We start from the raw sequence: 11,710 nt of genomic DNA on the forward strand, positions 1-11,710 counted from the left end.
CAGTGTGACAAAGTGGATCTGTAGTCAAATCCATCCATTGTTAAGTTGTTTTTTTTTTATCCCTACCTATTAAAGTAACTCTCTCAAATTACACCAGGCAGGAGCGCAAGATCGGAACAAATGAAAATTAAAAGAATCGATTCATTCAATTCAACACACTTTTCTTAAAATTTACATGGGTAAAGACCATGTGAGACATTTGCAGAGTGCAGTAATCACTGTCACAATGCGCATTAGGCAAATAAGAGTAACACTATTGTGGTGGTTGGATGGCATGTCTTTCTGGTGACCAATTCCACACTAAATTCAAACATTGTCTGTGGATCACGTTGTCATAAAATATATACAATTTTCAAGATAACTGTGTGCCACAGATTTTTTTAATTCCTATTTGGAATTACTTTACTTTAATTTAAATATAATTTAAATATTCTTCTCCTGAAAGTGAAACTTTGACAAATACACATGCCATAAGGCCAGTGGCAAAAATACTTTTGGTAACAACTGACAGGGTCACAAAACTGACACTGTGCCTCTTCAGCCTACATGTTCCTTACATTTTTACATGCTGTTCCCATTCAAATAACCTGCATAAAACAACAGGATTCCTGGAGCATTTAAAACTAGGTCACTGGTTGGCCCAATATTAAAGGAGAGGATGCTTGCTAAAACATTAAAAGCATATGGACTCTTCCTTCAGGAATGTTGCAATGCTATGGAGGAATAGTAGTACTTGGAAGAGTTAAGCATGCTAGCTAACATGAAAATTCCGATTCAGAAGTTTCCATTCAAACTGAGAGAAAAATGGAGAATAAACACAAACAAGATTCTTGAGAGGACTGACCAAAGAGCATGTCTTCTAGATATTGGTAACTTTATTGAACATCAGATTAGGATTATACCAGACCCAGTTTTTGGAGATATACAGGATTTATAGTTGCAAAGGGAATCATAAAACCTATTAAATCTCAAATAAAATCACAGTTTAAAAGAAACAGCTTTGTCACTCATGTTTCTCTTAAGGATGACTGTAAAATTGCTTCGTTCAAACATGAAAAGTCTCCTGTCAAATCAAGCTTTTTCCTGTCTGTATTGTGCACAGGATGGTCATATATTGGAACAATGTCGACAGCTAGGAAAAAGGTCACATGGGGAAAAATAAGACTTTATAAAGTATAACTGACTGTTTGACTGCACAGTACAGAGTCCTGCCTATTGAGTGTAGTACCAGCAAATGTGACAGAAGAGACTTCTCGTTAAAAGGTTTCTTGAAACATCTTCAAAAAACTAAAGAAGTCCATTCACTTTTCTCTTTAAGCTCCTTCGATCAGGTTGAATAGAATTGTAGTGGAGATATCAAAGATAGGCACGGCTGTGGCACTGATTCAGTCTTTGAGCACTACGGTCACCCCGGTGTGTCGGCCAGAACACCACTTAAGGCCAAGTTGTCCCAGAGTATGAAAGAAGGGAGCTTGAGGTTCCGTTTGAGGCAGTATATTGTCACCACTCAATTTCTGGGGCTGTAAACACAGCGGGTGTACATAGGTGTGTGTCCGTGGCCTACCGCTCCAACTATGGACTAAATTAGCTCCTAAATGGTAACATACTACAGTACTGACACAAACAAAGGCAAAATACAACACAGGTCACTACTTACTTGTCATTTACGCACACATAACTTTCCCCAGGAATCAGTGCACCCCCTCCGGACCAACACTGCTCATCCGACATTAAACTGCCCACCCTACTAACCGGGTGATGTCACTAGAAGGTGGGCCGGCCCAAACTGACAGAAGACTGAACATTAAATGAACTTATATAAACTTATAAACACCAATAAAACTATTATATGAACTTTGTGGCCTTTTATACAAGAATGTTATCATTTAGAATGGAATATCATGAAGAGTCGTATTTTATCATGCAGAATGTAACATTATCGTCTAAAATAGAACGTCAAAATATGCAAGAAAATTTCATCTTGTCCAATGAAACATACTCAAGTATGGAATGTCACAGTGCCGAATGAAATGTCATCATATACAATGGAATGTCATTGTATAAAATGGCATTTTATCATGCAGAATGGAATTTCATTGTCTAGCATGGTAAATAATCATGTGGAATGGAACATCATCATGTAGATGTCATAGTGAACAATTGAACCAAATGGCAAAACAAACAAAACAAAAAACAAACAAACCCACCAACTTTACACTCTGAACCACTGAAAAAGTGAAACGTATAAATGAAATTGATGATTTATTTTAGTGAAGAACACAGTAAATGAAGCTGTGATAACTGGGATATGTATTGAGAACACCTGATTGGAGGCATGCGTATGTCTGTGATATGTAAAGGCGATCAATCAGCATGTGTTTTTAGGTAGTTGCAGGAGCAATACGTTGTGACTAACATTTCATAGATGCTTTTTTCCTTCTTCTCATAAGTCTCCACAAACAGTGACTGGTTGGTGATTCGTCATGTTCAATGAGTCCAACAGGTTTTGCATTCGTGGTAAAAACCTGTTGTGGCTGTAATTTGGTGGTCTGTATACAGTCAAAGCTCTGACTGGTGATTCAACTTTGAGGACAACAAATTCAAGGTCAGTCACATTTTGCAGGTATTTTCAGGCCTCAGCTCTAAGAGTTTTCTTATAGTACAGTGCAAATCCACCACCATTTACCTTTGCCATGTCTGTATGGTTTGTGTAAGAGACGTGTCTGCTGTATTGTTCCAGCTGCAGGGAGAATGAGAGGATCCAGACAAGTGTGTTTCTCAGAAGAAAGTTTAGCATTGGGTATTTTGGTCTGACATCTTTCATGTTATATACTTGTCAATAACTTTGTACACATGGTCTTTGAGGTCACTTCCTAATTCAGGTGCATCTTTGACCTAAACCACTAAATGGATATGAGGGCTTCCTCTAGCCTGAAACTCCATTCTACTGAAGTCACCTTCTACTTCACCAATGGGCTGTGCAGGGGACAGGATCAGATTTGTCATTAGGGCATCGATTCTCTTTTCAAACATGCGCATGACAGTGACAGGTTTGTATCAGAGAATTTCACACTTTGAATTCCAGTCAAGCTCTGAAAACTCCACTTGTTCACTTTGTTGAGTTTTTATGACCTCAACAACCTCAGGCCATTTTATTTCAGCAGTCGAAAATGTCAGGAACAAAAGTTGGCTATCCTAGCTGTCCATAGCATGGATATCTTTCAGTGACCTTCTCCCAATAGGCTGGAGCAGCGGTCCCCAACCTTTCTTGCCCCACGGACCGGTTTATGCCCGACAATATTTTCATGGACCGGCCTTTAAGTTGTCGCGGATAAATACAACAAAATAAAACTAGTACCGGTACCGAAAAAAAAGAAGATTTATTCATAACACACGTGAAAAGACCCAGGAAAACCAATAAAAAACCCTTGAAAACCATACATTTCACACCTGAGCCTCAACTCTCGCGGCCTGGTAATGGTCCGAGGCCCGGGGGTTGGGGACCGCTGGGCTGGAGTACCTCTCAGAGGTTTGATGAAGCGTGTTCATCTTTGTTATCTATCAATTTCACCACTTCATCTTTATTCTGAAGCATTCTGTTAGAGTTTTAGATTCATCTTTGGTGATTGCCTTACTTTTGTGCAATTGGATTGACATGCTGTTTGTAGCCATGTGTGTTTCTGTCACAAACTGTGAAAAGAATAAGTTGCAAAGCGTGTATCTGCAGAGAACAGCCGTGAATTAAACTACATGCTTGGGGACAGTTTAATTTGTCTGGCTTTATCTAATGTGTTCTGTCCAGTTGCAAACTGCACAAGAAAGGTCATGGCTTCAAGTTTAGGAACAGAGAAAAAGCCAACAGGTTCATTTCCTTGGGCAGGTGCAAAGGTAAAAATTTCTTTGCCATATGGTAACATTTCCTGTGCTATATGTGGTGGTGTCCAGAGCAAGACCAGGTCGAAGTTCCTCCTTTTCCTTCTCCATATCTTTTAATGGCTCTTCATTTGAATTTGACTGTTCATGCTCTATTTGTTCATTTACGTTGTTAGATGGCTCAAGCAGTTCAGCTGCTGTATCCTCAGTGGTTCTCCTTTCTGGCACAATTTGGTTTTCTGAGTTTCTGGGCTGTGTACCCTGTATCTGTACATTCATTCTTCATTCTTCGTGTTCAGTGTAGAAGTGCTGGTATCCTTTGTACCTGATGTGCCTTTTCAGTTTTACTTGCAGGAGCTGGCCTTCATTGCTGGGTCTTTGGAGCAAGTTTACTTACTACATCTGATGGTAAACAAACAGCCCCACGTATTACTCTTTGCTGTCCTTTGGGCAATGCGATGATTTAGGCAAATGGAAGAATTTTAGCAATCAGTTGTTGTTTAAGTATATTTAATTCACTCGGTTCAGCTGGAATGGGTGCTAGTGCTAAAATGTGTGACACTGCTTTTTTTTTAGGTGGCTGTCACAACTGTGACAGATCCACTCTTGCATTCTTTGTTTTGGAAATTACAAGGAGTTGCGCATTCCCTGTCACAAACATGGACAAATTTCCCTGTCAAGCAAGTAGCAACAATGTGACCATTTCTAACATATTTTGATCTGTTGATCAGGAAACAGAGTACCTCTTCACCTTATGGGCTTTTATTTTTCCTTCAATATGAGGATTTGCAAAATAATAATTTCTGTTTGTGGTAATGACAGTTTTCAGCCTAATGAGTTTTCATAGCCATCTCATCTGAAATTCAGGACAGCTGGCATATCGTTGTTTTCATGTCCTTTTTTGTCTTTGCCTCTTCATCAGATGAAGATTTGTCTTTAGGTTGTACGTGCTGCCTCTGACTTGTTTTGGCTTGGCAGATTGCTTACTTACAATGTCGTTTATTTAGTTTGCACACATTTTCTGCTGTTTGGGGGTTTTATCTGTGACTTTGTGTCTTTCATTATTTAGTTCAAGATGTTGTTCTTGTTCTTGCTCTTTGGCTCTCGCAGGAGGCGGACGCACTTTTTCTCCTCTCCCTTATCTTCCCTGCTTATGTCCTTTCTAGTCTCGTGTTTTTTGTATTACTTTCCCTGGAACACTCTCTCACAGTCTGTTTCTAAAACCTAAAGAGAATTATGGATTTGATCAGCTGGTCTCTGAATGCTATTGACACCCTTTTCTCAATGAGAAGTCTGGGCTCGGGAGAGCCCGAGTGCCCTGGAGGGACTTTCCCTGCCGGATAAACGATGGACGGGTGGCAGAAATGGAGGGTCGTGTGCTTGGAGGGACTGTCGATCGAGGACGCTGAAGATATCTACCTATTCGGAACCATGACAGCAGGGTTCTTGCTGATCGGAGCTGGCTTGGCCCTGGCTTATCAGAGAATTAAGAAAGCAGAACTGGCTGTTCAAACCCCCCCAAAGCTGCCCGCTGGGATTGAAACGATGGGACGAGGCGCGACTTCTCAGAACGGGCTCGAAAGCAGAATGGTTAAGACCTTGGAGACGCTTACAGCTGCCGTAAATACTCAGAATAACACCTCTGAACGTATATTGGGATACATCAAGGAGAGGCCTGCTCAAAATAACACCCTTGAGCGAAAGTTGGATTGCATCGCAGAACAGCTCACTGCAGTTGTGAGTTCTCAGAATCGGCTGTTTGGGCAAAAGAATGAAAACACCAGCAAGTTTGATACCATCATCGGGAAGCTCGCGGTTCTCCAACGGGAGATTGAGAAATTCTCATGAGTTGTCGCAAAAGAAAAATTACCATCATAATCCGGCTACCCCTTTGGTGCCAGCTGTGGGCTCAAGGCTGGAGCCAAACAAAAACTCCCTGATAACGACTGTGTTTAGTCTGTTCCTTCCCATTCTGCAAGGCCACCTGGGTTGGCTGGAAGACTGTTTACTTAGCCTGGCAGGGCGAAGGACACTGTCTCAGCTGAACTATGGACACGCACACACATACATACAGTATACTGATACTGATAAGCACTCACTGACGCATCACCCTCCCTACCCTGGCTCCAACACTTACTCATATCTTTCATAACTGCCACAAATTTAAAGGTCATACAGGGAGTTGATCAGGTCATTAATATGAGTGAAAGTGAACCTGCTTCACTTCTTTAGTGTAAAGCAAAGAATCCATACCTCCTTGATCTGTCATGGAAAACTGCAACACACTCAGGTGAGACTAAAGCATGCTTCACATCTGTTGACAGACCCTTGAGGCAACCACCTCTTTTGTTTTTGAGGACTTTTTTTCTGCTGCTTTCAGGTATCCATACCGCACATCTTCCATGTTCACACTGTAGACATTTGTGTCTGTATGAGCTTGATCGGGTAGTTCCTCTATTGTCAGATTGTGTATATATGGCCTGCATTTGTATAGCGCTTTTCTAGTCCTTAAGGACCCCAATGATATAACGATCCTCCTGCAGAAGATTTGCTTTAACCCAACCATAGTACATCTCCCTGTTTGAGCAAGTTGGGCTGTGTTGAATTGGCATTCCTTATTGTGGTAGGCCAGGAATGTGAGGGAATTACATGTGCGATGATAATTTCTAGAGAATTCTCGATTTAAACCTTTCATCACTTTGACAATGAGTTGCACTAACAAACCAAAAGTGCTGAACTTCGTTGCTCTGTAGCTCCTCCGTCAGTAGGTCTTCATTTGTGTCGTGGAGAGGCTGATCAAGGAATGATAGAGGGGGCACATGTTGTTCTTAAGCATTTAATGAAATGTGTTTCAAGGTTAAGCAATAAAATGTATTTTCTCTTGGTACAACGAAGTTTCAAATGTTTTACATTTTCAAAGCAGACTCATTACTTTTGATATATTTCATTTATTTTACGTTGCTGCTGGTCTTCAAACTTCAAATCAGTTTTACCCCAAACAGTAATGTGTGTGTGCGTGTGTGTGTGTGATGCTGTTAAATCAGATATTGGGTCTACACATATGATATGTTTCATATTGTGAACAAACTGAGGTACACTAACTGTGATATTTAAAAGTTGCATGAAAATACTGTGTAGTTTAGTGCAGGAAAAACGAGTTAGATTGCACGTGGGGAGGAGGAGGTGGTGCTCATAAAGAAGACCAGTGCGACGTCGGTCATATCGACCTGGTTTGGGTTTAAGCTGTTGGATGTTGAAATTAAACTACGGTTATAAAACAGAAAATGAGGGGGAATACCTTTTTAGCTGGAGAATCTGAAGGCGTGTGGAAAGCATCAGTTGCCCAGAACGGTTTTGCTGATGGAGGTGTGTCTGAAATCTGATAACATATGATGTTAATTAAAATGATCAAATCTAGTAACACATTTGAAACAGTGAAACATGGATACTTTAAAGAAAACAAGTAACAGTAGTGGTTACTAAACTTACAAAAGAATCCCCGCTGTTTGCACAATGGTAAAATGCCAGCAGCAAGCAACTCCAGATGTTCACAGCTCACATAACACCTCAAATTGATCAAAATCTCACAAACCTATAATATTGCATTATGAGTAGATATGGGGCCTTTGAATGAAGAGTGAAAATGAAAAAGAGCCAGTTAAGCATTGGGAAGGGGCCCAGGACTATGATCAAATACTTAGCTTAACTCCTATTGGTTACCCAGTTTCTGTATAGAACAGGGGCGATTTTAGCCCATTTTGGGGGTACTTCAGCCCAAAATTAATCAAAGCACCCCCAAAGATTTCTTACTTTTTTGACAATATTTGCTGTTTTTGTGACACACTACTAAAAATATAAAAAGCATACAGTACTTGGTTGAGACGTAACATTTCAACAACAAAAGTATAGATAATAACTAGGGTATGTTTTTTCTTTTTTTATTCCAATCCATTCTTCTTTGGCAGCATTTAAATAAACTTTATCAGATTTGATGGTTTTGTTACAGACTTTTCAAAATTTGGGGATTAAATTGTGTTAAAATGTACAGTGACAAAAACAGTGATGTCATGTTTTGTGACGAGGACCCAGGCACAGAGAGACTTGATGAATTTAAGAATCTTATGATTTAATAAAGGAATTTGCAGACTTGCACAGAGATGGTAAAATTATGATGACTGATAATGGAGACGAAGACAACAGACGACAACAGGGAGGAACAGGGGTTTAAATGCACCAGGGAGACAGTCATAGAGAACTTGGGACAACTGGAGATATTTAAGGATGCAGGGACTGACAGAGACAGGGAAGAAGTCTCATCGTAATGTGTAAAGTTTATTTTGCCTGGCTGGGCAGCTCTCTGGGTGCTCAGCACCCCCAAAGCTCTGATCCTAGAATCGCCCCTGGTATAGAATAAGACTGCAGATAGAATAAATAGTGCATTTCTATCACACAGATTTGTTTAGAAATTAACTAAACTTGTAAACATGTTGTACCATTATTACTCACAAGCAACAAGTCTGCAAAGCAGCAACGCAGCCAGCTTCCTGTTTCCTGTTTTCTCCACCAACAGAAACAAAAAATCTCCACCAAAATATTAGCTTGTGAGTAGTCCCACTATGACCAGCAGAGGGTGCTGAAGAGAACAAAGCTATGCATGTCATATTTCACCGATATGCCAAGAACAAACTAGCACTGTATCTTTCCCTGTCAGGTTTCCCAAAGACAAGTTATGCAGGTATACTCTGTATACTTCCCTCATTTGACGCTGACTGATTGACTTCTATCTTTCAGCACAATGACATATCTTAGTATCTTCCGGGACAGTCTTTTACTTTCTGATTTAAAGGTTTTAAATGTAAAATTTACTTATTTATTATTTTTGTATTAAATTTAGATGAATGATCTATGTGAACTCATGGAGACTATGGAGGTGAGAATGAGAGTGAGTGAGCCATGATCTTGGTATTTACTTGCATCGTACAATACTAAACTTAACTCTATCGTCTTCCTTTGTGTAGTACTACATTGTGACAAGGACCACACAGGCAGCCATTCAGGACGAGAGTACGTTTATTCACCTACACAGCAATAACAATACTAACGATGTGATGTTACAGTCCAGAAAGTCCGACCGCTGGGACCTGCCTCCTCCGATCCCAGTGGCCCACTAAAGAGAGAGGGCATGATTGGGACATTTCTCTTCTGCTCATTCATATGAAAGGGATGGTGCTAGCCAAATCCAACTAATTTAAACTGGGTGTTTCATGGATCATACTTTTCTTCTACAGATAATGACTCCTATCATGACAAAACTGTTATCAAATGATGATTTTCTGGATAAGAAACTAAACAGGATAAGATATGACTGATAGTCATTAATCTGGTGATTTGGCACACAGAGTGGTAGAGAGAAAATCTCAGTGGCCCCACCTGTGAAACCATTCTTCTTTTGTGGCTTGTCTCATTGTTGCCCATTTAGTGCAGCTGTTGTTAATTTCATGAACATCAAAGCAGTTGAAACTGACTAACAACCTCCTCTGCTACTTAACTGACTACACTGAAAAAAAGGGACTGGCCAGCTCTTGGATTTATGTAAGCATATTGCGTTTTTTTAACACAAGTGTCTCATGCTTTAAAGTTAAGTGTAACTCTATAGTGTAGAAACTACATAATATGCAGAGCAGGTAGATTAAATTGTTCATATCATGTTCGAGTGAAGTAAGTCAATAATATAGCAATGTTAAATCTCATGACACTGCACGGGATTTCAGTCTCGCACGCTTTGGATCGTGGTTTCAGGAAGACATCCATCTCAGTCAAGTCGAGCAGCCGCCTCTACTTTTTTTGGTTTACTGAAAAAAGTAAATTGGGGGTTTGTTACATTAAAAAAGTCTAGCTTGTAATTTGAACACAACAATTTCATGTTTCTATGAATGTAATTGAATCATGAATGATCTATATGAAATTCAACAACTTAATTTGTTCTTGTTGAGATGACATGATACAATCTAGTAAGAGTGGTTAGCTGCTGGACTCATGAAATTCACAAGATCGCACGAGATGGCAAACTGCAGGAAAATCACTGGAGTTATAAGAGGCAGACAACAACACACGCACCAGGTGTATGCTATTGCTTTTTACTGTGGTTTAACCTGTCAAGCACAAAAACATGGATTGGCGGTATGGTGGTTGGTGCTGTTGCTACACAGCAAGAGGGTCCTGGGTTCAAATCCACAATATGGCTAGTTTGCAGTGGTTTCTCTCTGGGTGGTTTCCCACAGTTAAAAGTCATGGCAGTTATTTGAGTTAGGTTAATTGGTGATTCTAAATTACCCGTGAATGTGAACGCAAATGGTTGTTTGTTTCTATGTGATAGACTGGTGAGCTGTCCAGCGTGTACTCTGCCTTGTAACCTATCAATTCAGGGTTATTTCCCAGCCCCCCTGCAACCAGGATAAAGATAGAGGGATGGTAGTTGTTGTAGATCCATTCAATGTTTATGGTAACCAGACTGTAGACTTTGTTGAACATTATGTAATATGAAGACAACATGTAGTATTTAAGTGACCAAGTAGTATTGGGGTAAAAGTTATTGAATAGTGTTGAAATAAAATGACAAAATTGTAAAGGATTAAAATATTCCAAGAGCTCAACTTACTTCATCTAAACATGTTTCAATCGTGGTTTATGAACACAAAATGCACAGGTTTGTGAATATAAAAAAGTTGTGTTGATTTAACTCAGTTGTTTACATTTCTGCCAAAGCAAAACATTTGTGTGCAAACAATGTCCACTACTGAATCAAGTAAATCCAACATGGCCTTTTTTTCAGTGTAGATCAGTATCCCAAATTTAATTGACTGGATGCTATACTCTGATTAAAAGTGTTTCATTTGCGTCTCACTGCTGCAGAAGGTAACAATGTGCAAGAAGTTTCAAATTCCATATGAAAATAAAATGTTTTATTTGTTATTATTTATTTTGATAATTTTGAAATAAAACCTAGAAAGCTGAGATCTAACCTTCATATTTTAAGAAGCCAAAGAGGTGGCTGCTGAGGCTGCAGCTGACGATGAAGCAGACAGCTCTAGTAAAATTGAGCTCCGTGGCAGCAATTTAGAGGCGTCTGAATATGTTCTGAAGCTCTGAAGATATTCAGGGGAAATTTCAGTCAAAGTTGATCCACTTAGTTTCCACAAGAGAGCACGTAAGCACTGTGACAGGACGAAGAAAAAGATGAATTCATAGATAAAACAAATGCTACCAGATTACCTCAGCCACAATTTTATCCCCAAAGAGAGCTGTCATCCCAAAGTCAAGGTATCCAAAATATATTTTGCAGAAGAAATTTTAATGTAGTTACATTGCAATTTGTTGACAGTCCAGAGAATTATTATTCATGGATTTTCAAAATGCAACAAATGCTTTCAGATCAAGAAGGAGATTTGACGATAAAGTGATTCGGAGTCTGCAGAGCATGCAAGGCAGATTTGTACTGCAACTCTGTTCAGCATTACAGCTGCGGTCAAGGTCGGCTGGCAAGAACTAAGACTGTTATGGCTCACCAGAACTGGTGAAGACACCTTATTTTTTGTTTTTTTGGAAAAATTCATAGTATAAACTATCTGTCTGGCTTTGAAGATGGAAAGTCATTTTTTTTAACACGCACATTTTAGTTCCACATCCCTGCTGCAGAGGGCGACAGCGTCCAACACGTTTTTAATTTTCAGCTTGAAATAAACTGTTGTATGTATCATATGTCCTTCATTAGTTGGAGGATTACACTTAACAATGTAATACTTCATTACACTAACTCTGCCAAGCTTCAGCAGCTGAA

The sequence above is a fragment of the Neolamprologus multifasciatus genome, chromosome 6, assembly GCF_963576455.1.
Source record: "Neolamprologus multifasciatus chromosome 6, fNeoMul1.2, whole genome shotgun sequence".
NCBI classification, from domain to species: Eukaryota; Metazoa; Chordata; class Actinopteri; order Cichliformes; family Cichlidae; genus Neolamprologus; species Neolamprologus multifasciatus.